The 24,178-nt window shown below is 44.0% G+C and overlaps 1 protein-coding gene across 10 annotated transcripts in view; it reads left to right on the top strand.

Moving 5' to 3' along the window:
• The first annotated feature begins 307 nt into the window (after positions 1 to 307).
• The window catches only part of ZNF462 (zinc finger protein 462), a 132,394-nt gene continuing 108,523 nt past the window's right edge, over positions 308 to 24,178 (top strand). For 4 of the 10 annotated variants that reach the window (XR_013443789.1, XR_013443790.1, XM_036091400.2 and 1 more), the window contains exon 1: positions 310 to 827. The gene's annotated coding sequence lies outside the window, so the exon portion shown is untranslated. Of the gene's footprint in view, positions 828 to 1,104; positions 1,488 to 1,654; positions 2,968 to 24,178 lie in introns of those variants that run through there. The other 6 variants (XM_036091404.2, XR_004917067.2, XM_036091408.2 and 3 more) reach the window with 6 other exon arrangements.

Raw genomic sequence — 24,178 nt, forward strand, 5'->3', positions numbered from 1 at the left:
TCCTTCTCCTCCTCTTCCTCCTCCTCCACCACCACCACCACCACCACCACCACCACCACCACCACCTCCTCCTCCTCCGCCGCCACCTCCTCCTCGTGCATCTCACTGGCCTGGCTCTGTGTTGCTCTGAGTGACAAAGACAATGTCCCAGCCTTAACTTTGCAACCACCTTGCCTCCTTCTGGGGTTCAGCCGGGGGGAGGGGGGACAGCAGCCGCAGCCTCAGCATCTCCTCCAGCTTCTCCTTCTGCTCTTCTTCAGCTCTTGGATAATTCTCCCCTTCCCCCCCCCCCCCAGCCCTTTTCTCGTTTCTTTCTTTCTTTTTTCTTCCTGTCTCCTGCACGTTGTTGTTGTTATTAGAAAGGCTTCGCGCACCCCCTGGTGCTCCGGCGTTTTGTGTGGCAGGAGAAGATTGTCTTCCTTCTCTCTTTCTGTCTTGCTTTCTCTCTCCCTCTGGTTGCTCATTATTCAGAGAGAGACACAGAGGGAGGGAGAGAGAGAGCGCGCGAGGGAGAGGGAGGAGAGGAGAGAGAAGAGGAGAGAGAGGGGAGAGAGAGAGTGAGAGGGAGAGGGAGGGAGGGAGAGAGAGGGAGAGGGAGAGAGAGAGACGGATATCTCAGGTCATCTGCAGCTGCAGCGAGTCTGAGGAGCCGAGGAAGGCAGGGAAGATGGCGATCCTCCATTGCTGAGACCCGGCAGAAGCACATGAGACTCCCAAACAACTTCCACAACAATAACCCGAGCAGGAAAAGGAGAAAGAGAAAGAGGATAAGGAGGCGGTGGGGCTGGAGAACCCGAAACACCTCCCGGCGCCGGGACGCTTCTTCTGTAAGTTACTGCAATTAACAACCACCTCGAGGTGGTCCGAGTGCTCCGGGGAGGAGAGCGCGGGGCGGTGGAGGCACAAACGCGCTCATTCATTCGGCCAAGGAGGGTTGGTGGAGCCGGGAGGAGAGGAAGTCCCCTGCATGGACTGGCTGTTGGAAGAGGAGAAGAAGCGAGAGAGAAGAGGAGGAGGAGGAGGAGGAGGGGGAGGAGGGAGAGCAGGAGGGGGAGGAGGAAGAGGAGGAGGAGGAGAAGCGAGGGAGGAAGAGGAGGAGGAGAAGGTGGTGGTGGTGGCAGTGGAGGTGGCTGTGCTTTTCCTGCTGGCTGCTCCTTCTGCTGGGGGGAGCGGAGCGCTGTGGCTTAATTAATTTCGTGTAGTTCTATGGAGAGAAGAGAAAATGAAAGATGAGTGAGAAGAGAGCTGGAGGCTTAGGACGGATGCTCCGAGTGTGGGGACAGGAGTAGGGACAGAGAGGGGGGCGGAGGGCGGGAGGCGAGGGGACCTGAGCCGAGAGCCAGAGGGAGCGAGCGCTCCGAGCCGCCCCGACCTGAGCGGGTTGACCTCTTTCTTTCTCTGTCCCTCTCCTTCCTTTCCCCCTCTCTGTCTGCCTGTCCCCAGCCCGATGGCAAAGCCGTGCGGATTGGCACCCCCCTCTTCCTCAGGTATTTGGCTCTCTCTCTCTCTCCCCGAAGTTGGGATGCGGGGTCGGGATGTGTCGGGGGGTGGCTGCTGCCGCGGCTGGTGTTGCTGGTGCTGCTGGTGAGGAGAGAGGCGAGGAGCGGGGGGTGCGGGCCGGGTGGGGGGCGCAGGTTCAGGAGCAGCTGAGGAGCTGTCTCCAGGCTGGGGGTTCAGAAGCGTCTGGTGGAGGAGGACAACGGTTTCTGGAGAGGAGAAGCCATTACACACGCTTGGCTCTCTGAGGACGGGAGAAAAGAAGGCAGGGGCCTGGGGGTCGCCTCACTCCTGGTGCAGTTCCCAGGGGTCTGCCCTCCTTCCAGGCACGCGGGGAAGCCGCAGCCGCCCCCCATTGGAGCAGCCCCTCTCTTTCCCTTTCTTTATCTCCCTGTCCTCCATTTGCAAGCTGTCTGCTTTGGTTCCAGTCCAGACTCCAAAACACAAAGCTCCTTCTCACGTTCATTCTCCAGGCTTTTCACCATTCCTGAAGGAACCCTCATTTTCTTTTCATTGTAGCTTCTAACCTACAGAGAGGGAGGGAGGCTGCCTGGAGTTCCTTTTATATTCCTCCTCTACCCAAAGGGGAAAAAAAAAAAAGTTTTATTTTTCAGCACGCGTCTGGGATGGGAAAAGACCAACCAGTTGGGGCTTTCTCCCAGGGCTCCCGGGGGTTGTGTCTGAGTGTCTGTGTTGGTTGTTTGGTTTGCTTTGGTTTTGTTTCTGGAGGTGGCTTGCAGGTTTTTGGAGGAAGTGACTAGTTTGGTTGAGAGCTGGGAACTGAGTCAGGTAAGCCGTGTCATGTTGTAACTCCACCAGAAAATGGAGGAGAGCGGGTTTCCAGGAGACAAAGCTGAGATGAGAAGTGTTTATAAAATTATGGATGTCTCCATTTTGAAGCTCTGTTGGTGATGCTGGAGGAGGAGGCTTGCCTGCCTACTCCTTCTTTTCCAGGGTGAAATCTTGTGGTGGTTCCTCACCATCTATTCATTATGCAAGGAAATGAGGGACTTGTAAGGGCTGCTCAGATTTTTCTCCCACCAAAGGAGTGCTTTCACAAGTTATTGAGGCATTTGTTTCCATTTTAAAGTAAACTTTGGAAATTTTTTTTCTTCTTTTGAGTGGACCTGAAGGGTTTTGACCTCCTTCAGGAAAGGCAAGGCAAAACCTTAAACGTTTTCCACCGAGGTCCTCACCCAACTTTTAAGCTGCTCCAGGTCTCCTGAAAGTCACCAGGAATTGTTATTTCCTCATTGTGAAGATGGTGGTGGCCCTAAAGCTGAGATTTTGGAGTTCTGGGGCTTGGTTATCATCATGATTTGATGCATGGCAAGACTTTATTGTCTGGTTTGGGCTGATTTCTGCAAAAAGGGAAAACAACAACAACAACAACAACAAATCCTGCAAGATCTCAGAGGAACTCTAAGACTGACTGACCCCAGTTTCTCCAGAGTCCACATTTCTCTTCAGGTTGTTCCATTTGTGTATAAGGCCTTCTTTTAGTTCCTTTGTTTTCCCTCTTCCCTTTCATTCTGCTCTTTTTCTCTGTGTTCTCAAGTACTGTAAGTCTTCAGAAATATCAGATGTCTTCTTAACAATGTCACTATGGAAACAAATTTTTAAAAGATTATGTCTGTGGAGAAAACCTTATGTCCAGGTATCTTCACCTTTTTAATTGGGAAGAATGTAGTAGTCCTACAGGAAGACATTTTGTAAGGATGATTTGAAGGAAGGACCCAATACTACCCCAGTCCACACACATTGATTGGAGTTCTTCACAGATTAGTTCTAGAGAATGTATGTAATTGATCCAGGTAAAGAACAAAATCCTGAAATGCTTGAGGAATTTATAAAAGCCACCCATGAAGATGTTGCTTTACCATTAGGTAAGGTAGCCATCTTGAGGGTGAGGGAAGATGTTGGAAGAATTTTAGGTGGACTATTGATAAGATAGGTGAGGAAGCCTCCACGATGGAATGAAAACTTGGAGGAGATTCAGAACCAATTAATACATTGTAAGGAGGCTGATTGGACCTTGTTTTCAACTAAGGAGAGACATAGAAAGGTACCAGCTTCAACAGAAATAAGGAACACATTGGTGAGCGACTTACACCAGTTTTTTTCTTGCTCTGCTTTCTCATTATGTGTCAGATTTTTGTGTGTGTGTGTGTGTAAAGTTCCTATGTCTGCAGTATTATTGTGCATATTGAAGTGGTTTTAGATTCCAGATGTAATTATATTCTGTTGAGTAGTTTGTAGCATTGTCATTCAGTAAATGCACAATGCTGTATATGACAACATCACATTTTTCAAACCAAACTGTTGTGTCATTAATTGAGGGTTATTGTTCTTCTGAGGAGTGTGAAAGGAAAGGAGAAATACATGGTTCTTTAGCTGATAATTGTCCATGGTCAATGAAGTAAAACCCTGTTTTTGCAGACGAAGATGTATGGTTTTCAAGATTTTCAGTTGATGTGTGTGCTCATTTAAAAATACTTCTCTTCAGATCTCTGCTTCTTTATTAAAAAGCTGGGCTTCTCCAGGAGCACTTGAAAAATCTTACTTCTTTTATAATTCAGTTTTGAATGTTATCTTTTGATACCATTACTTTTGCTCTTAAGTGGAATGTTGTCAGTGTTAATACTTATAAAATTTGCTAATGCGTGTATGGATGCTACTTGTTCAAACTCGGAAGTTCAAATGCAATGGAATAAAAAGAGTTATTTGGGAAAGTAATTACCAGATAATTTTGCATCTAATTAACCATATTTGTGTATGTAAACAAATACATTATAGGTTGATCTTGAAGCAAACTTCCATGATATCTTTGTTGTTGTTGATACCAGGACAACCGGTTAATTACTTATTTCAGCGGGGGGAAAAAAAAATCTGACAAACTGGTTGCTGGTCCAGCAGTTTGACTCACCACATTTTTTACTTTGTGACCAAATGTTTTGGTGTCTTTATAGACAGTCTTAGAGTTGAGCTTTCCTGGAGGGAAAAAATTAGGTATCTAAGAGGCATTTTGGAGTTTGAGAATATGTTCTACTGGTTACCTAAGAAACATATTCATCTCTGATGCCCTTCATCAACATGGGAAGCACCTAATATTAAAGATGTGGTTTCTTGCATTTTTCCAAACGTACACATTAGACATGGGACACGTATGTTGGGTAAAGTGCTATGAGAGAAATACAAAGAGTGTCAAATGGAACCTTTTCATTTGATACCAAGGCTCAGAGATTTTTTTGTTGTTGTTTTTGAGACATCAAGTTGATGAGGCTCGTTATGCAAATTTTTTTCCTTAGCTCTAATATATCACATTCTGGAGAAATGTATGTGAGCTATGAGGCACATTGCCATAGAAAAGATTCTTGTTGGATCTTTGTATTCCATAATATTTCTCATATTAGATTTATGTCCATCTAATTTATTGACCATATTCCCTGAGGACTTTTTTCCATACTCCTTGGAGTTGGAAACAACTTTTAGATAGAAAGAAAAAAACATATATGTACACACACACACACACACACACACCACACATACACACACGTGTGTGTGTGTGTATGTGTGTATGTTCTTCTTTCTTTCTAATGAGTCTTTTGGAAGATAGTAGGAGAAAAGAAATCCAACCCTACTAATGGACTTTAGAGTATTTGTGGTCAATTTTCCTGAAAGAAAAGAATGGTAAAATTGCCTCAGGAAGAGTTCTGCTCTCTGTATGATGGAGTTTAATAGGGTCTAGTCTGTCTTGAATTCTTTCCTGGTGTTGTGAGTTCTTGGTTAAGGTAACCTTACTCGTCTTCTTTGTGCTACGTGCCTTCATCAGAATTAGCGCTCACCGCCTCCTGGGGCAGAGCATTGACAAAGCCGTGTTGACTGTTTTCAAGTTGCTATTACACAATGCCACATTCACAAATTAGGAAATACATAAATGATGAACTCAGATTGCAAAGGATCTGACATGAGTCTATGATTGGATGATTGGTATGTGGAAATTAAGGAAATTCAAAAGAAGTGGAGGAAAATATTTCTAGGGTCTATCATTACAATCCCACAAACTGAAAAAAAAAAAAAGTCAGCCTGTGTGTGTGTGGAGGGGGGGCAAGTATCTTTTGAGGTTCATATAGTTAGGAAGTTGGTGGCTTTGAGAGAAACATTAGCTTGTTGTTGGTGACCTATTAATTGATTATGAGAAAATAGAGAGGAGAGTAGATAATGCTAGAAGAAAATTCCTCTTGTGTGATATGCCAAGACATCTGGCAGATGTTATGTTGGGCCCTAAGGAATGGACAGTTTAATTTTAGCCCTAGCAAGGAAATGGGAAGTTCTGAGCTCTTTTAATAGCACAAGCCTTAGTTTGGGGAAGGTTGCTTAAAAAAATAAGAAAGGAAAAGAAAAGAGGCATTTATTGTAATATTGAAGAACTCCACGGAGCACCAAGATTAAGCTGAAGTTTTGGGGTGAGGGACAAAAATCTTACTTCCTAAGTAGAAATGAATATAAAAATCACTTAAAAGTTGACTAATAGGTACACCATAAATGGTGACTATGCAGAACTTCTAATTGAGAAGCTAGTTGTTTTGTGCCTTGGAGAGATCATCTACCTCAGATCTCCCCTTCCCCCGGCATTTTATTGAAGAGGAAACTGGCAAGGAGACAGGCAGTGACTTGCCCAAGGTCAGAAGGTTCAGTTGTAACAAAGCCAGGCCTAGTGCTCAGGTCGGCTGACTCCCAACCCAGTGCCCTTTCCACCACCCCACTGCCTCTGGTTGTAGCGGTTTGTGAAACACCAGCTCTCCTCTCCAGAGTCCAAGCTTCTCTGAGAAACTCTGTAATCAAACCCTAGTGGGGCAGGAGTATTGGTTTTTGTTAGTTGAATCTACCATGTTGGGGCTGAGCATGGTTTCATTCATAGAAGTGATACACTCCGGAGGCCAGTTTTGTTCATGGGCCTTTCAGTCAAGTTGTAGCCAGTGGGTTTGAGACTGTGCTTTTCTTTCAGTTGGCCTACTCTCTTCTATAGTTCTGTCATCCAGGGCTTGGGAGTCCTTTTCAAATGCCCTTCTTTGGAGGTTTGTCTGGGTCTCTTGCAACTTACCAAAGTGCCCACAATTGGACTCAGAGGATCTATTTTGCAACATGGTACAGATTTAAATTGGCTTCTCTCAGAGATGCCATTTTGTAATACTGATGAATGGCCAAGGGAGTGAAATCCAGTCTAAAACAATTACTGGTGATTTTCCAGTATTCCAGACTCATCCGAAAATGTGTCCTCCATATTTCTTCTTGGAGCCCGATTCTCTCTTGCAGACCAATAGCTAGCTATTTACCATTCCCCAATGAAGTCATGAAGTCATCCCTAAAGCGAGTTTTCAACAACACGGGGAACATTTAACCAGAGAGAGCTAGAGAGATAGGACAGTACTTTGGGAAGGGTGCGGTGGGTTCCATTTCGGATTCCTCTTGGACAAGCGAAAGTCATTTTGTATAAAAAGAAGAGTGATGTTTGGAAGTTTCCACATTTTCTAAGCCTCTTCCAAACTAAAGCATAAATTCTTAATCCAGGAGGCAGTCTGGAGAAGGTAGTGCTGGATGTGGACTTCTGGCAGAAACACAGTTAACGCTATAAACAGTTGAACCTCAGTGTGGCACTCCTCCAAATGAGTTGACTGTCGAAAATAAAATGTTCCAGAAGAACTGGGAGAACAGGAAAGAAGTTAAAACAGCATGGTTTGCATGCCAGTACTAAAGGAAGAAAAAAAAAAAGTTGGGGTTGGGGGGTGGGGGCATTGGAGAGAAGATAATCCCAAATTGAACTGTCTCCTGGATTTAGAAGACCTGGGAATAGAAGTTTCCAAGTGAGGGAAAATGGATTTTTATGAATTTAGATTGTATTTGCAGTTTACTAGGAAGCTCTTTTGAATCTTTTGTCCCCTTGAACTTTGTCTCTGGAGAACTGCGCACACTGATAAATAGAAAGTCAATCGGAAGTGCTTTGGACTTACATTTTCTGCTTAGAAATACTATCTTCAAATTTGACTACTTTCTAAGGGCTCCTGCTCTTATCGGTTGAAGCATACGTAAGCTTTTTAGCCTTTGGAAGTGTGGCTTCAACTCCAGGTTGGTTTTTTCAGGCCTTGGAAAGACAAGAGGTAAGGTAGGGAGAGTGAATGGGGTAGGAGAGGGTATGAGTATGGTCACCTGCAAATGCATTGTCTTTTAATCCTGGTTGAGCAGATTACGTGGAGTCTTCAAAGCGTTCTTGCCTGATTCCTAGCTGGAGACATTTTTTCATGAGTTATTCTTGGAGGAAAGGTTTCTTTTTGTGCCAGGTCATGGGTATTTTGATATTGATTTCCTTGCTTTCATGTGTTTGCTTGTTCAGTTGCCTGCATGTTGCTTCTGGATATTAATAAAATACTTCTGCTGTGCCTATCCACATCTTAGCCCCAACTTCATTCAGAGAACACAGTACTGCTCTTGGGGGTGAAGGGAAGGTTGGTAGGTACTTATTTGTTCAAAAAATAAATCCTTGAAGATGAAGACGGCTTAATTCAGGGAAGGATTTGCCAGGCTTTCAACTAGACTTTTAACAAAGACCACGCAAGGAAAGATGGGGAAAATTCTACCAGGGACCAGTAGATCCTGATTAAAATGTTTTAGGATTGCTTCATAGGAAATTAAGCATTTGTCCAAGATGAGTAAGCAAAGACTTACCTTTGGATTCAGATTGGTTGGAGCACAAAAGGAGCTGGAGGCCCAGACGAGACAACTGTGTCAGAAGTAATTAAGCCCGGGATTTGTGGAGAGGCTTATCTGCCCCAGAGCCCAGCTGGGGAAGGCCAACCTCGCTCCCTAAGCCCTCATCTGGCCAGTTGAACCAGAACAGGAGCTAAGGCCTTCAAATTTTGGAGTTTCTCTCTTCCCTGTTCAGATTTAAGAAGGTAAAGTTGCCATTATTCAGTTTTGCTCATGTCAGCTGAGTACTCGCTTCTCTCTTGAGCTGGGAAATGCCAGAGGCTTGCGGGGGGGGGCGGGGGGGGCACTGATTTCCTCTGAGGGAACATTCTCCCTTTTGACACTATAAATGTGCCTATAACATTGTACTTATTACTCAGAAAATAATTGTGCGGTGGCACAATATGGGATACTTGAAAGATGTTTGCTGCACAAAGGTTCCAATACTCACCTGCAGATTAAGAAATGGGTTTCTAAACCATCTCATTTCTATTGCTAATGAAAAGCTTTGGAAGGCACCTGTGAATTAGAGCTCCAGCTGTTATCATGGTAGGGGAAGTTAGGCCTTGAAAGGATACACGGATTAGCCCGTCAGAAAAGCAAACAGTAGCATCAGCACAAGTAGGAAATAGACAGGGTTGTTAAGCTAACAGAAAAGTAGGCTAAAGCATTGCCATAATTATGTGGTGGAAATTTGCTGGGAAGGAGAGACGGCTTTGGATGGGAGAAGGGAAAGCAGAAGAGAGGCAGGGGAATGATTGGCAAGTCCCAAGTAGAAGAGGTCTATCCACTGGGAAGAGCCTACAGGAAGAAGAAAGGCGTTCCTTTAAAGAAAACAATAAAGCAAGTGGGAAAAGCCCTGGTAATTTGGAACCTATTGCACATGAGAAATGAAGACCAGTGCTCAGACCCACAGTCTTTGGTCAGTTCTTACTGTAAGGAAAAAAAAAAGAATTGAACTTGGAAGACCGTTTATGTGACTTCAGGGCTATAAATTGGCCTTTCTGATAGAGGACAGATGGACACTTAAAGGAACTGGTTAAGTAGGCCTAGGTGGAGCGTTTCCTGGAAAATGAACGAAGTAGAGAATAGAGCACAGCAGAAAATCCAGAAAATCGCTGCATTATTGATGGGCAGGCAGTGCGATAGTCCTCTCTACACTTACCCATAGAGCTTCTCTACCTACGCTGTGGGGGTTAGAAGGAATGAAGGAAGAACAAAGACACGCTTCTTTCCGAGGGGAAAATAGTGGACTGTGACAGCTACCTGGAGTCCGGTTTGGGATTAAGCCATTTGCTAGAGCCAGGAGTCGCAGGCCGGTCTGTCCATCCGATCCTGGCATTTAAAAATCCAAAATAAGGCCTTTGTGGCCCAGAGTGGTTAGCCATTCTAATCCCTAATTACGTCATCCTTCTGTGTTGTGACCAATTAGTCAGCAATTGAGTATCAGTCACTCAACCCAGATGGGGCCTGGTCTAGGGGTCCTTCCTGTGGGGTAAAATTTGAACACTGGGCTGAAGCCTGAAGATGGCCAGAGATAGATGCCAGCTAGAGATTACGTAAGGATTTCACTAACAAGTACTTATCACCCAGAAACTTTTCCTCTTCAGTGGTTTCTGTTTTATACGGTCTTCTCTGAAGACTGGTAATTGGTACTGAGTGTTGCTAGCTGGGGAGGGATGCTGCGTGGAAGAGACCATTTTGATCTGAACGTCAGAGTTCAGCTGTCAGAACTTCTCCCCCTTCTGCTGTCAACTGAATATCACCCCTTCAGATACCGGGTAAGAATACCATCTATAAGGAGAATAAATGTGATGGCTTCATCAAAAAAATGCTGCCAGCTCATCTAGAGTAGGAATATCACACAGACCTTCCACAAAATGCTCTTTCTCCTCCTGGAGAGACTCATAGTTATTACCAATACTAGGTAGCATTTGTTTAACATTTAATCTGAACCAGGGACTGTTCATATGGTAGAGAAAGCTGAGGTTTGGGGAGGTAAAGTCATACACCCAAGGTCGTAGAGCTGGAAAATGGGGAGCCGGGATTCACACCCAGGGGTACTACCTTCTGGCCCTCAGCTGGTGGGAACGGGCCTTGGGTAGTACTTAGTATGCTAATAGCTTATAATCCTGATGGTTTATCTCTTCCAGTTGCTTATGCCAGTAGTATGTCCTGGTGTTCTAGAAGGGAAATTTGAGCATAATGGAAAATTAATTGTAATATATTAGTTGATATGAGAGAGATAACTTATTGTAATAGCTTGACAAAGTGTGTTTAACTAAAGAGTACCCTGTTTCTGTTTTTCTGAGTTATAGAGGAGGGTGGTGAAAAACAGCAAGAGACCATGTGTGAGGAAATTTAGAGAATCAATATTTTTAAATTGTACTGTGCGAAGCTCAGAATTGTAGTTATACATTTGGATATTTAAAAAGGAACACCTACCTGTTACAGCAGAAAGATACGCTGTGTGACTTTTTCCTTTCTTTTTTTTTTAAGTAAAGGAGGTGTCTTACTTTTTTCCTTCTTAGGGCTCGTGTTAAAAGTCTCAGTGTCCCGTATTGGCTCTGGTTTACTGTAAGCACGAGACATGTTTCCAAAAGCCACACGGACGTATTTGAAAAGTAGTTGCGCTAATGGTCACTTTTGGAAAATAGCACAGACACTCTTCAAAGCATGGGTGCTAGTATCCCCCACGCCTTTGAGTGATCACCATGTGCTCTATTTAGATCATAGAGACATGATGAATGTTTGGGTTTTATTTGCCTCTCCCTGAAACATCACAGTACAGTAAGGAAGCTGCTGTTCATGGATGACCACAAATGCCCTTAATAGAGTAACAAGCTGTACTAAGGGAGATGGAGCAGGTCCAAATATCCCGAAGATCCCCAGGACAGTAGCTTTACTGTAAGACAGGCAGTTGGGATATTAATTGCTGAGTAGACTCTTTAACCTCAAAACAACTAGTCGTGGTTTTTAAAATCTTAACTTTGCTATGGATCTGTTCAGGTGATCTCCTGTTCCCAAACCAGACTCATACCCAAAATCTTTATAGGAGGATAAGCATGTGTCCTGTTTGTAAAGTGTGCTGAGGAGGCCACACAGCCACCCCCTTTTTTTTTTTTTTAACCTGCCCTGCGTATCATCTACCAAACTTATCACCACCTTTGTTTTCTTAGATAAAGGTCCTTCATGGGGGGGAACAACCTCAGAAAAAAATAACTACATTGTGGAAAAGAATAATGCTGAGCTATACCAAAGCATGTGGTTCTCCAGGTGGAATTTCTGATTTAAGAGCCTTAAGTAGCATCTGTTGGGACCCTAATCAGTAGCACCCAGCCTTCTAAGATACTCCCTCAAACCAGCTTGTCTCAGAGACCAGTTCTTAACGTGGTTCCCCAATTTTCCTCTTACTTCCACGAGGAGAAATCTACCCAGGTTACCCTCAGGAGCTTTGCAGAAAGCACAGGTGAATTGAGTCAACATATCTTTGCAGGCGCAGTGACATCCAGTTGGGACGAGGACTTTGAATTTGAGAATACACTCCACCTGAGAGGCGGGGTGGCAGAGGGACCCTTGGAGCATGTCCACGGAGGTAACTGTAGAAAGTCTTATGTATTTAGGCCTAGTGGAGGACTCTCCCATTATACTGAACACAAAAGAAAAGAGCCTCTTCAAAGGCATATCCCACTGTAATATGAAAAAGCACATTGTAGAGATCACATAAAATGGCATGCATTCAGGAAAGCGGAATTGTTATCCTTCCTTCCCACTTGCATGGAAGGTCTCATCATGCATTCCATCTTCTTCTGTGGTTTTGCCTCTGATTAGTAATTTGCCGGGGGGGAGGGGTGCTGAGAAGTGACGTGATTTTGAAGAACAGATGTCAGCTGTCCCTGACATTCCTCCCGACTCCTTGGTTGACTCAAGTGTTTTGAGTACTTCACCCATTCTTTCTCTGACCAGTGGCTGTAGCTTGTTAATAATGAAGAAACATCACCCATAGGTCCTGAAATTAGCAAGTGTTAAATGTTATGTGATTATTAGGGGGAAAACAAGGTAATCTAGTCAGTGGGCTTAATTAGGTTGTGATTGCCCAATTGCTGCTTCATGATAATTATATTCATAACCCCGTTTCTAGACGTCAACTACAATTATCAAAATTGACCCTAGCACAGGTAAGCATTAGCGATCTTATTTGAAGCAGCTACTGAGCGGTGAATTTCCAGTGTTCCCGGGTGTTCCTTTTGCCCCTACTTGCCACGTTCCCATCATCTTTTAGCATTTTTAGCAGAAAGATAGGTGGTAACATTATTTTGTCTGTGACCGTGTACATATTGTATAGCTGGTGTTGATGTCTACAGAACAATACTGAAGTTTTTAAGGGTCAAATATGAGTAAAAGAAAAAAAGAGTAAAACATTAATAAATCAGCAAATAGGAATCTTGAAGCATAAAGATCCGAAATGGGCTAGATTTTTTTTTTTTTTCTTTTTTTCAGCACGAGAAACCTGTTCAGTAGATCTAATGTGATTCATTTAGAACAGAGCCTTTACTTTATAAGGCATAGTCCTAAAGTGGAAAAGAGTCCATCTGTGTTTGAGGTACTGTCTTATCAACGTGGTCATTAAGGTCTGAGGAACAGAGGGAGAACTTTTAACTTTATATTAACCACACCCTCCTATCCCCCAAATTCATGACATTTGCCACTAGAGTATTCTAGTAGAAAAAGAACATGTCATTGCTGGGGACATTGTTTACTGTTTATCGCCCCAATGAAGGCAGTGATTTCTAGGAAATGCAAACAACAACCTGTATCCAAAGTGGGTATGTCAGTGTGACACCATGAATCATTGGGGCCAGATTGTCACTTGGCAGCTTTCCCTTTCTGACATTCAGTTATATGAAAAAATAAGGCACTTCAAATTTGCACACCGTGGCTAAACTTCAATGCAGTTGAACTGTCTGAACAATAGGAACTTGGTTACTGTATATATAGGTGTGTGTGTGTGTGTATGTGTGTGTGTGTTTATATATACATGTATATATATATATATAAATATGTAAACATTTATGTGTATATTCTCTCTGGGAGAAGGTGCTTATTTTTTGCTGAAACATCAGGAGTGCAGATTTTGCAGAATTTCTGGGTGAACGTGCAGTTCTTTGTGCAGGGGTCTTCATTAAGAAAGTGTTGTGTAGTGTGTAGAGCAAACTCCCTGGGACTGCATGAGCACAGGATGAAATTTGTCTGTCCCTTCCTAGCTGTGTGACCTTGAATAAGTCACTTAACCTCTCTGTTCCCATGATTTCCTCCCCAGTAAAAGGAAGATAATAATATGAGTCTGTAGAATTGACATAAAGACTACAAAATACTATGTGGATAAGGGTCCTCGTTCATAATGGGCACTTGAAAAATGATAGTTTCTTTCTTCCTCACTGATAGAGAAACTGGGGCAGAGATCTCCCAGGGCTTTGCCAGATATGAATTGTTTTGTCCTTGGTCTTAAACTCCGTTTTTTGAGTCCCGCCTGATTAACTTCGTGCCATGCCTGCCTTAACTGATGAATGGTCCTCAATGCTGTTGCTCAGTCACAGGGAGGTTTCCCAGATTGTGAACCTCTGCTCTGTGGTCCCTGTGGTGCTCCGCATCCGTGTGGGGGTGTTCAGTAGGGATCCGTAAACTACCTGAGGATGACGCCGTGGCCTCGGAATAGTGTATATTCATGGTGACAAAGGCTATCCCAACCTTGCAGAGATATATTCCCTAGAATGTTATAGGGGAACAATTTTTAATCAACGTGAACTTCCTTGAGCATTTTGGAAGCAAGATGTTACTACTGTTCCTATCGTTTGGCATCATTCTGGCAAAAATGATTTTGTCTTTTTGAGAACGCAGAGTTTATTGTGATGAAAATCGTGCTATGGACACCTCTCTTGTAGCTTCACTCATATGGAGAGCTCTGAGCCAGTTCGACGACCGGCCAGTGGCCTTGCCTAGAATTGCTTTGGTCTTCTCTGTGCAAATGTTTATTTTGATAGTCCATGTGTACTTGGTCTTATTAATGTACTGTAATATCAGATGCTTTGAGATCTCAGGGGGAAGGAAGCTAATTTTAGAGTGCTGTAAGGGTAGATGATATTTCAAAGTGTAGAGTGGTAGGGCCTAACAAGACTTACCTAACCTTGTTTGCTCCAAGTCAGAAGAACATTTATTGGTGGCCTCCGTGGTGACAGCGTGGTGGTTGGTGGTGGCCGGGGCAGAAATGAAGAACGTTTGAGTGGTTCTTTGGTAAAACAGTACAGGGACTTTTCCCCCTTTAAAAGCAAATTACCTATGATGATTTATTATTTATCTTCTTTTAAAATTTTTACATTTCAAGAACTTCCAGAGAGACAAGGGTGTCAATGGACTATTTTTTTTAATTATAAAAATTTATATTTGCCGCCTTAAAATTGTGTCCAGAGATATTTGAGGAGAGAAGACGAGACCATGCATTTATTTACTGGTGTTCAGATCTCTAGAATGATCTCCAGTGGGAGATTTTGGGTCTCCAAGGGTGGAACCCAAGACTAAAGGGGTGGCGGTGTAGCTGGTTCTAATCATATGGAATGCCCTCAGTAAAATAAGACGTACAGGGAGAAACAGTAGGAACTGAAACTAGGACTTCTTAGGATGCCTGAAGAGCTGGGAGTGGAAAGATTTCTCCAATTTCCTTGAGATTTTGGTCAGGGGTGTATTTGGGAGTGCCGTGTTCACACGGGTTAGGTTCTTCACAAGTTGTAAGATCCTTACTCAGCGGCGGCTACAAAGTAGTAGAATAGTGATTGTTTTAACTTGGGTCAAGCTCCTAACTCGTCCCGAGCCTCCAGCTTATCTTTAAAATGGAATTACGTCTGTGGCAAAGGCTAAGGGGCATAATGTATGTAAAGCACCCAGCACCCTGCCAGGTGCCCAATAAATGGCCACCTCTGCAGTTCATTTGCAATGATCAATTAGTAGCCGTCCAGTGCATCTCGTGAAGATGGTTTGCTCCTTGCCATTCATCTGCCGCCTGGCTTTGCACGCCTAGTTAGCAGTTGTGGGATGATGTAGAGTTGGAAAGAATGTAGTGTCTTCACTGCCCTACAGTGTGTTTTATGGATGCTCTTGTATTTCAGAAATGGGTGCCCATCCGTCTCTCCGTTCATCAAACATTTATTGAGCACCTTTTGAGTACCCTTGGCACGCCTGCAGCATGCCTGGGTGGTCGATCCCAGGGCGGGTGTGGGATCTCTCAGCTCTCTCAGTCAAGTTGGGTTCTTTGTTTTGGTAATTGAAATGATTATGATGGAGATGGTGTCCTTCGCCACATTTAAATAGGTTGGAGCCAGGGGCTGGTGAACTGTGGCTTTAGCCAGTGGGAAATGGATTGCTGTTGAGATGCCTGCATTTCTGAGTCTTTGTGTGTATGTGTTTACAATATCATTTGCTAACCGTGTAGTCAGTGCTGCTGGGGTACGTAATCTGGCAGATCATTTAAATATTTACTCCAAAATATCTTGTTCTCTGTTGGTGTGAAGTAGAGTTTCCAGATATTTTTAGGTCATTTTCATCTTAGCAACCCCGTTGGAGAGGAACCAGACACGCTGCTGTAAACTGTCCCCACATTTTGATAGAATTTAATAAAGTAAAGTTTAATGGTTTGGTCCCAAGAGGCCAGCGGACCATCTGGTTAGCAGAAGGTTAGGTCGAGTCCTGCACGGCTGCCGGGAGGGCCCACAGAGCAGCGCCGACGCGCTGGTACCCTGTCTAGTTGCTGAATGCGTGAAGCATTGCAATGGTGCTTTCAGGTCTGCCGAGCCAGCCGCTCTGTTAGCACCGCTGTGACGCAGGAGATAATTCAGCTGGGCAAGCGGCAGCATGGGGGTGGGTCTCCAGTACAGGATGTGTAATGTCAACATGAAGGATTGGAGCTGGCGGAAGTAAGGGAAGCACTCATTTCATGCCAGTGCAGGAAGCCTAGAGAGGTGCTTCCCACCCCCTTGCATCTTGTCCTCTTCTGGAGCTTTCACATTATGTGTTAAATGATTACCTTGTGCGGGGCCCATGGCAAAACTTCAGCTGATTTTCTGCCTCTTTTGGAACCTGCCAGCATAAACAGAGTGAACCACATTCCACACACATGGAGGGCCGGCGAAGGCAGGAGTTAGCTGCACAGCCTGGGAGGAGGAGAGAGGGCCTCGTTAGGCAGGAGCATCTTTGTGCTTGAGATGGAATCCCATTGTCCGGCTCTTTGTGCTCAGATTTGAGACCGGCCCGGCCGTTCAAAGGCTGCAATCATCCCAGAACACTGGGCTGCAGCTGGAGCCCGTAGAAGCCCGCAGAATGGTCCCAGAGATTCTGCAGGAGCTTAGCAATTACATAATTGCCATGTAATTGGAGAGAGAGCCATCAGGACTGTCTAGTTCCCCTGGAAAGAAAGCTTCTACAATTTGAGGGATAGATTGTTTTCCCTTGTTCAACCTGAAAGCTGATGAGCAAGGACATCAAGCCACCAGGCTGGAACCGGCTCCTCTCACTGGTATGGGACAGGAGGATGTTCACAAGTACACTTGGCTGGACATGCAGTGGACTTCACAGCTGCACTCAAGGGAGAGAGGGGGAGAGAGAGAGAGAGAGAGAGCGCGCGTGCGCGCAACTCACCAGGTCTCAAAAAAGTGGATTCTTGTATTAGTTGAACACGGTATCTGACTTGTTTCTAATCTGTGAGGCGACATTCCATGTGCATTCAAGGCGTGGAGTATTCCAGAGCTTTCCTAGGAATGGGACCAGCGGAGCTGCACTTCATCATGACCAAGAGCCCTCTCAAGTTCTGCTGCCTGCTCTGGAGGATTTTCACAGCCTCTCTTGAACGAGCACTTGCCCAGACGCTGCTCGGCGGACGCCCTGCAGGGCCTGACTGTCATCCGATGTTCCTAAATGCTGGAATCCCCTCAACATCAACCATGGTAGTGCCTCGGCCGCCCCAGGGGCTGGAGCAGACTGGACACTTTGTCTGTGAAGCCCTCACAGCGCAGGAATGAATTCCTTCTTTCAGCGACCTGACCACTTGTTTTCCATCGTTGAGGAAATTTTGAGGTGGAGTTGGTTAAACGCAGGCATGAGGGCTGCACTCAACCGGCGAGAAGTCCAGGCTCCATTTCTTCAGATATGAAACAGTCACCGAAAATTAGCTGCATCTCCTGACCCAGGTGTGGACTTGATGTTTGTTTATGTTAAGTAGCTCTGCCCTTCAGCGGTCCTGCCTTTCTGGGGTCGGTTCTGTGGGGCAGCTGGAGTAGAGAGTGGTTTTATCAATGGCTTTCAGTTGGGCCTTTGATCACTATGATCTTCATCTGTATCTCTCAATTGAACTGTGTTTGTAGTCAGAACTTCGCAGAGGGCAAATAAAACATTTTGGCTCCTTTGTGAGTTAAAAAAGGAACGGCCGGCGGGCACTGTAAGGAGCTGGACCTCCAAGGTGGATTGGGTCCACAGACTCCTAGACCTTTTACCTTTAGACCTGCTTTATTCTTCACCTCCTGGGTTTAACTCTGAGGTTGATGGATGCAAACAGTTTCTTTCGAGAGTTTTGATTCCTGTGAAACAGTGTTGGTGGGTTTTCAAGGAGCTGGGCTGTCTCAGCACTGGGCTTTTATTTTGTAGCAATCTGAAGGGGGGTATAGGATCACCCATGGTGACCCTTTCCTGCGTCATTCCAGGCAGGCCTTGGCATGCTCCAGCAGATGAGTAAGGGTGAGGGCAATTGGCAGGAGGACCTGCTGAGTTCATCTTGCTTCGTATCTTAGAAACTGGCCTGACCTTGTTCCATCATCAGTGTTTGGGCACTCTGAGAAACACTGGACCATCTTTCAAGGGTCCTGGAGATGGTGTTGGGAGCAGTGTGCTCTCATACTAGGAAGGGACACTTGACTCAAGTGCAGGACCACGTGTAAGGGAACCCTTTGCTATCAGCGTTGGGAGGTCTGTGAAGACCTTGGCAGTGAGGGCCATGGTATATAGTAGAAAGAACGGAGACCTCAGAGCCAGTGAGTAGCTGCGTGACCCTGAGTGAATGATTTCATCTTTGATCTTCAATTTTCTTATCTGGGGAAAAAAAAATCTGCTTTGTAAGCTTCACATGGGGAATAAATGAGATTGTGAATGTAAATCTCTGGTGTGGAGCCTGACGTATAGTGAGCACATAAAAAATACTAATTCCTTTTTCTCCCATCCTTAAGTTTTCATAAAACACTTACTATAGGCAGAGCACTGCTAACAGTGACTATCTGATTAGGAGTCAGAATACACTTGAGTCCACATGAAATCCCTGTTAGGGGGCTTGTACTGGTGGGACTGAACATTTAACATCTGGGCTTTAGGGGCTGGAGCAATATGTTTTATTATATGGTGACTTTTATTTATTTATTTTTTAAAAAGATTTATTTATTTGAGAGAGAGAGAGAGAGAGAGAGAGAGAGAGAGAGAGAGAGAGAGCATGGGGGGAGGGGCAGAAGGAGAGAGAATCTCAAGCCGACTCCGCACTGAGCACAGAGCCCAATACGGGGTTCCATCCCACGATCCTGAGATCATGACCTGAGTCGAAACCAAGTGTCAGATGCCCAACTGACTGCACCACCCAGGTGCCCCATGTGGTGACTTTTAAAAGCCAGTGTGCTCCTCTATGAAACATGACTCTAAATCTGGTAAAGGGGGGGAAAAAAGGTACCTTAACCTCTGTTTGCACTATCTTGAACATTCTGTAATAGATTATTTATTAAATTCCTCAGATGAGGTTCTATTTTTGTTTTTTGTTGTTGTTTTGACTATGGTTGCACAACTAACTCCTTTAAAAGAAAAATCTGATATTTCCCAAGAATAGCACAGATGGGAGATAGTTGGGTGTCCAGAGCCCAATAGACGAATTAATGACCCTCACAGCCTCTTTTCTCTGACCTCTAGCCCAGTGTGCCATTCCTTATGTTGTGTTCCATGAAGCCTTGTTGACTGTTTTCAGGGGAAAAGTTAAAATTTAGCCAAGTCAGCTTCGAAGGCCAACCAGTGGTTTCTCATGATCAATTACTGGACAGGACTTGACTAGAAGCGACAGAAAGGCAGGCCCAGGCTCTCTTCTTTTCCTCCGTATCATCGGTGCCTTGCACCGTGCCTAGGACAGATGTACAGCATCAATAAGTAAGTGTTGAGTCCGTAAACCAAATCCAACACTTTTTAAAAGGTCCTGTGCCTTTTAAATATCTGTTCCCTAATTACACCTAGATTTTTTTTTAAAAGACAGAACCGTATCTTAGTTTCTTCTCAACAATGATTGCTACTCCAGGTATTACTAGTATAAAGCATTCAACTTGAGTAAATGGAGATTTGGCCCTGACATTTTAATTTAAAAATGAGAGTTAATGTAAGTTCTTAATCAAGGGGAAACCTCCCAACTCTGCAATGCATATTAAATATATTCTGGAAGTAAGAACGACTAGATTGCCATCTAAGGTAAAGAAGCCAAGGAGAGTTTGGGTATTGGTGGTTTGGGAAGGATACTAATTTGAGGATGACAGTTTACTGGTATGATTCTGACCCCTCGGGGCTTTGTAAAGTTAGATTTTTGTGGAACTGAGTCTGAGACATTGAGAGGAAAAGGTCAAACTCAGGAATACTCAACGGCTCAAGGTCGGTGGTTCTGGAGGAATCTCATTTGTAGTTTTATATGAAAAAGAAAGACACATCTTTTTCCAAGACTTGATTTGACCTATTAAGTCTACATGGATCATGGCATGTTTTTCACGGGGCAAGTGGGTGGTATGGAAGCCTCAAGGAATATAGAAAAAAATGTTAGAGAAAGAAAAGATGAGTATGGAGTGTTTCCTGTCAATTTAACATAATTGGAAGAATGAGGCAATGGAACTGGGATAATAGTCATGCTCTTTGAAGATGGTCAAGCAGGTTCAGAAAACATGCTTCTCCACCTTTGACTTTAGTTCTTGAACATTTCAGTGGAATGATTTAGACCATTGAAAGTCTAGTATGTGCAGAAGCCTTCTAGGTATGAGGTGACCTTGCAGTATTAAAGAAACCCACGGATCCTGTTAGTTCCAACCTCACTGAAGGACATATTCTGAAGAGCCAGCTCATTAAGCAAGCTTTTGAAGGGTGTGCGCTGCAGAGCAGTTTCCTGTTATTTGGTTAATGGTTGACCTAGTTCTATTGCCATATGCTTCCTGGAACGCATTCTAATATAAAGTATGTGTTAAAGCAAGAGTAGGATAATAGCAGGAAAGTCAAAGCCTTTCTGAAGCAGAGACCATGTTAATGCTGGCCCAGTGAGGGCAGAATAGTGTATGGGTGGAAAATGAAAAGACTTTTCTCTTCACGGTCCTGTTTACTAATTCTTACAGGAGTCCTCACATTTCATCCCAGGGCATTCCAAGGAGTTGCCTTTTCCCAACGTACCTTGTATGTATATAGCCTGCATTGTTAGTTCATTGCTCCTGCGTGTTAGACCCAGTTAGATGTTGAAGTACCCTGAGTAAAATTATTACTGCAAGGAAAGATTAGATTAGATTTGGCTAATGGCAGGTGATTTTGTTTTTGTATTATTATTTTTGTATTGCCAACAAGGGATTAGTAAATCTTTTTGTCTGAAGTTTGGATGGAGTCCAGAGTCTAAGACTGAGGCTTCTTTGACTTATTTTTCATTCTACCTGGAATCGGCAGCCTTGGCTGTTCATTTAGATGGATAGGAGAGTCCGCACAGTCATGGGGGCTGCTGAGCAAACTGTACCAGACGCACGGTGTTTGTTTTAACACCTTCAGAATGTGAAGAATCTGTGGGTCTAGTCTGCTAATTGCTGGATATTTGGGTGGTGGTAGAGGAAGCTGTTCTCTTCGTTGCACATAAAGAAAACATTTGAGGAACCACGAGTGTGTGGGGTGGGGGTGGGACAGGGTGGACAGTTCCTTTTAAATTCGTTTTTAAAAAAATCCCCGTATTGTAGAATGGGACAATGATTCCTAAACCAGGCTGGTGTTCAGAATCATTCTGAGAACTTGGAAACAAAAAGGAGGTTATTAAAAATAGATTTTTAGGTTCTACCACAGGAGAGGGATTCAGTAGGTCTAGGGTGGGACCCTAGAATGTGTGTTCTTAGAAGCCTGATTTAGGAACCACCGGTCTTGGGAATTCAGTATCATTAGGCAGGCAAGGGAGGAGGAAGCAGCCACTGTGCTTTAATGTCTCCTATGCAGGAAGTAGGAAAAGGAAAAGAGATGCTGTCAGAACTTGGTATTTGTAGCTGCTCATAATTTGAGCTATGGAATAGGCTTTCGTCTTTTCTTCCCCAGGAAGTCAGTACCCCCAGGGCACCTTAAGGGTACCGTATACTAAGTGATTTGGGTTTGGGAAATGTCATCTTAGTGGCATGCCACTCCACCACCGTCCCCATCCTCCACTACCCTGTCCTCTCCCTCCCACCGTGGAGACAATGTTAGCAGAGTATCTGTCATTCATCAGTTAAATTGGATGGTGTTTTTTTCATAGTAATACCTTTGGCTGAAACAAAGGGAGATTACCTTATGTTGATTTCTGTATACAAAGAAATTGCTCCTGATCCACCCAAATTCCTGCTTGCTGCTGCTGCTTTTTTTTTCTTTTCTCCTATTAACAATAAAGAGTCCACATGTTGACTGTGGACTTGCTCCATATAGCTGGCCTGGTTTGAAGCTATTGACTCTGATACTGGGCCACAGCTCAATCACCCATTTATGAATCAGAATGGCTTTGACGTCAGGATCACCCTGATTTGGGATCTAATAGTGTGCCTGATAAATAGTTGATCTCCAACGCACAGTTAGTGGATGAATGAATGACTGAACCAGCTAAGTAAACAATGCCCCCAAGAGATAAGAAGTAACTTGGAAAGAAGAAGACTCTGCTTCAAAGCAATGTGTGTGGTCAACAGAACCTCTTTAAGGCTGTTCTCTGCATTCATCTCAACAAAAAGGAAAATGATCCTCTTTTAAAATTTGACAGACCAGACACTTTGGCTTCCTGAGAAAATGCAGGGAAATTATTTCTTTATGTGTTCTCTATCTCCTAAAACAACTGTCACCACTACTACCACCAAAAAAAAAAAAAAAAATCAAATCCCTGCACCACATTCAAGAGAGTGGCACAGAACAAATATCATTAAGGCTATTTGATGTTCTTTCTCCCCTTCTTCTTTCGAGCTTGAAAGGTCTCATAAGGAGTCAGAAGAATGTTGTTTTGGAAGAGTAGAAGAGAAGAAACAATTGGGTAGAAAGAAGAGAGTTGAGGAAATTTCTCTTCTTGATGATAATCTGTTGGTAACAGAAAACAGTGGTCATGGCCTAGGAACTCATAGTCATGTCCTTGGCATGCTTAGAAGCTCCAAGAATGGAAGATCGTCTTTTCAAAGTTATTTTGAGGAGTTGGACACTACCTACTAGGCTTCTAATGCTTACCCAAGTTAAGAGGTTGAAGTGCCTCCAAGGCTTTAAGTAGCAGCTGAACATGTGATCTTGTTAACCCTGAGATGTTGTTGAATAGTGACTCAGATCACAGAGGCAAATGATCCTGCCCTGTTCCAGCTGCCCCAGCAGAAATCGGCGTTAGGGTCACCCTGTGGGCAGATAGTACAGAGTTCATATGAAAACTTTAGAAGAAGGACAGCTTGAATTGGCTGTCCTGCACATGGGACTTAGGTTGAGTTGGTGGACTTCTGTTGCTTGGTGTTTTGGACCCGTCTGATTCATAAGTGTTGCCAGTTTCTCCCTCCATCCCTACCCCCATCCTCTCATGAACCACTTGAAGAGAAGGGGAGGATGCCAGAGAGAGTCATGAGTTCTCCTAATGATTTGCTCTTTGGATGTTTCCTCATCTAGATAGACGGAGGCTTTTGTTTTCCCCAAGAAAAGGTAAAGTATGCCCAACGTAGCCTAGAAAATGTGTGATGCCTATTTTGAATAAAATGACAGATGAATAGATTGCATTTTTACTAAATAATAATTAGGAGGTAACTTATACCCAAGAAGCTGGTTTGTTGGCCCTTCTATGAGAGGAGGTAGCTGCATAATGATTCGCTGAACATGACTGATTTAGTACAAAAGGAAAATGGGGGTGGGGTGGTAGGAAGGTGGTTGAGCTTGTTAACTCAACAGACCACTCTTTAAACTTTGTCTGTCTTTTCATGACTCCAGTATGTTTATGTAAATCCAAAATTATTTTAAAGCTTAAAATGTCTTTCTGTTCCGCTGAGTGAATGTGCTGCCTATTTCAAAAGTTGATAATGACTCAAGGGTATCCAGCTCTCAAGATTCAAGCCACTGCATGTTGGCAATGATACTGAATCCCAGTTTTATAAATAAAATGCCGGGGTGCCGCCTTGAAGATCCAGAGAGAGTCTGCAAGCACATTCTAAATCTTGATCCATGGGTACGCAGCATTGTCAACTCCCCCATAAAAAAAAAAATTCACCAAAAAACAAAACATACACACACACACCCAGAAGAGAGGGTCCAAAAGGGAAGGAGTTACTGTCATCTGCCCTGAACATAACGTTACTAGCTATATTCAAAGAAATGAAATCCCAAGCCAGAATGGATCTGTGAAATCATCCTGTCCAACTCCTTCATTTTGCATCTCTGGAAAGGCTAAAGTGATTTGTCCAGAGTCCACGACGTTAAGAAGTTAGTTAGGGAAGCCTGAAATGCAATTTCAATTTCCTGCCTCAGCCGTCTATGCTTATTCCACTAGAACGGTGTTGGCAAGGAGCTTGTATTTCTTGTGCCCGTTTTGATTGATTGGTGGAGACTGCCCGGAGCTCCGCTTTGAGGATTCTGCGCCTTGTCGAGGCTTGTTGGAGAGGAACGTGGAGATCAAGCAGAG

Source organism: Halichoerus grypus, chromosome 14 (assembly GCF_964656455.1).
Source record: "Halichoerus grypus chromosome 14, mHalGry1.hap1.1, whole genome shotgun sequence".
Lineage (NCBI taxonomy): Eukaryota > Metazoa > Chordata > Mammalia > Carnivora > Phocidae > Halichoerus > Halichoerus grypus.